A 2,935-nucleotide genomic window follows, 5' to 3' on the forward strand; every position below is an offset into this window, starting at 1 on the left:
CTACTTTCTGACATTGGCAAATTATTGCCACTCTAGGCCTTAGTTTTCTTATCTGTAAAATTAAGAGATGAAGTTGGGAGTGGTGACTCACACCTGCAATCCCAGCACTTTGGGAGACCAAAGTGGGCAGATTGCTTGAGCTCAGGAGTTGTGAGACCAGCCTGGGCAATGTAGTGAAAACTTGTCTCTACAAAAAATGAAAAACAAAAATTAGCCAGGCACGTTGGCGCATGCTTGTGGTCCCAGCTACTGGGGATGTTGAGGTGGAAGAATAACCTGAGCCCAGGAAGTCGAGGCTGTCATAAGCCATGATCATTGTGATTGTGCCACTGCATTCCAGCCTGGGTGAGACCCCAACTCAAAAGAGAGAGAGAGATAGAGAGAAGATGGGAGGGAGGGAGAGAGAAAGAGGGAGAAAGAGAGAGAGAGAGATGGGATGATACAATTTTTAAGGTCTCTTTTAACTCAAATAGTCTAGTATTCATGATAGGGTAGGAGCAATCATCCCAAGAATCACGCTCTCATTCTCTGTGGGAGAGATCCTGTTAACAAAGACCCTCACCATATTCATCAGAATTATCCCTTTAATACCAGTTGACTTTTTTTTCCTAAATAAATGCAGAAGCCACAGAGAAGAGCACAGTTCAAAGAGAAGGAATCCAGAAATAGCCTTTCATTTCAAGCCAGAATCAAGAAGGAGTCTTAAGCAGACTGGAGATGTCCACTTTTCTTTTGGGAGATGCCAAAGTTGTCTCTTCGATCAAAGAGGATTTTAAAAGGAGCACAAAAATTCTTTAATGTTCTCTGAGCTGCTTCGGGCCTGGGCCCAAGAAACATTGTTATTGTAATTGAGACGCCGAGACATTTGGCAGTGTTATGTTCTTGTTTGGCCCAGTGCAACTCTTTATTTATTAAAGCCTTGGGGCTCTTCAGGCCAGGGTTCAGTGTATTAATTTATATAGTTTGCCTCCCTAGACAGAAGACGAATTCAATACCCCCAGCTTCAGTGTGACCCAGTTTGAATCTGAGATATTAACTTGGAAGCTTTTCCTTTTTCTTTTCTTCTTATACCTGTAAAAGGTATTTGGGGAACATGCTAGCAAAAGATCCAGATCCAGCAACTCACTCCTCTCCTTTTCTTTTTTTTTTTTTTTTGAGTTGGAGTCTTACTCTGTTGCCCAGACTGGAGTGCAGTGGCCGCTCCCGGACACCACAGCCTCGACCTGCTGGGCTCCGGCGATCCTGTACCCCCACATGCCTCTTGTATGTGCCGCAGCCTCGACCTGCTGGGCTCCAGTGATCCTTCTGCCTCAGCCTTCCAAGTAGCCAGAATTAACAGGCATGCACTACCACACCCGGCTGAGTTTTTTATTTATTGTAGAGATGAGGTCTCGCTGCCCAGGCAGGTCTCGAACCCGCAGACTCAGGCAATCCACTCACCTCAACCTCCCAAAGGCGCGGGATTACAGGCTAAGCCACCGAGCCTGGCTGTCAGTCATTTTCTTATAGTATTACATTGGATGTTCAAGGTCCACTATATGAGTGAGAACATGTGATACTAACTAGAGTCTATAATACTGAGTGATCTCTCACAGAAACAAAGATCACAGGGAGATTTCTAGAAAAGGGTCCTTAACTTGGGGCCTGAAAGGAAAAGAGGTTGTCAGATGTAAGTGCTGGGGAGCATTGGGGAAAACAAGGGTGTCCCAGCCCCAGCTTAGACCAGAGCACAATGGGATAAAATAACATTCCATGCCTGGGAAACTCCAAAGATTTTGGTTGGCTTGTGTGTGGAATTAGTGAGAAGAAGTGTAGAGGTGAAAAGGGGCTAGATCATGGTTGACTTTGTTCTCTGAAAATAGTTTCAGCTATAGTCCTTTCCAAGGGTGTTTGGAGAATGGATTTCTGAGATCAAAGTATCTCCTGAGGTCCTGAAATGAATTTTAATTGTGTCAACTAGGATCTCAACAGAAAACAGCACATTCACATTAGGATAATTCAAGGATATGTTTATTTACAAAGGGACTATGGGTAAAGATGTGAGTGTAGAAAAGCCACAAGGGACCAGGCACAGTGGTTCACATCTGTAATCCCAGTACTTTGGGAGGCGGAGGCAGATGCAAGAAGATTGCCTGAGTCCAGGGGTTTGAGACCAGCCTGGGCAACTTGGCAAGACCTCATCTCTACAATAAATCAAAAATTAGTTGGGTGTGGTGGCGCACGCCAGTGGTTCCAGCAACTTGAAAGGCTGAGACAGAAGGATCACCTAAGCCCCGCAGATCGAGGCTGTAGTGGCTGTGAACGTGCTACTGCACTCCAGGCTGGGCGACAGAGTGAGTCTCTGACTCAAAAAAAAAAAAGAAAGAAAAGAAAAGCCACAAGGGATAGTGCAGCAGCCAAGGCCAGAGGCAGATGAACTATCACCACCATCACGTTGGAGAAAGGAAAGGAAGCCATTTTAGGAATTCAAAAGTTTAGAAGAGAGTTGTATAGGGGCACAGAGACAAATCAGGAACATAAATTCCCTGACCTCTATCCTTGTCTCCCTGCAATATTCTGTCAAATCTTCCCATAGGTTCAACTCAACAGGAAACCAGAGCCCATTGACATTGTCCAAAAAGAGCAGAAAATTGGAAAACTTCGTTCTGGAAGGACAAATGAAAATACCCAGCAATTTACTGCTGGCTCTGTTGACACTGTCTCTGGCCATGAGGGAGCTATTTATGGTTAAGACTCTCCTCTATCACACACACAAAATTCTTTCCTTCTTCGTGGTCTTCCTCTTCACACACCAGGCAATGACTACCTTATCCTTCCTGGTAGCTGGAATCTACTCTATAGGTATGAAAGATAAAATTCAGCCGGGCTTGGTGGCTCAGCCTGTAATCCCTCACTTGGGGAGGCTGAGGTGAGTGGATTGCCTGAACCCGCCTGG

At 45.2% G+C, this 2,935-nt stretch overlaps 1 pseudogene; it reads left to right on the plus strand.

Moving 5' to 3' along the window:
* Positions 1-240: 240 nt before the first annotated feature.
* The window catches only part of LOC103271941, a 5,283-nt pseudogene continuing 2,588 nt past the window's right edge, over positions 241-2,935 (plus strand).

This window comes from Carlito syrichta, unplaced genomic scaffold, assembly GCF_000164805.1.
Source record: "Carlito syrichta isolate Samal-C Ts95f unplaced genomic scaffold, Tarsius_syrichta-2.0.1 Scaffold312030, whole genome shotgun sequence".
NCBI classification, from domain to species: Eukaryota; Metazoa; Chordata; class Mammalia; order Primates; family Tarsiidae; genus Carlito; species Carlito syrichta.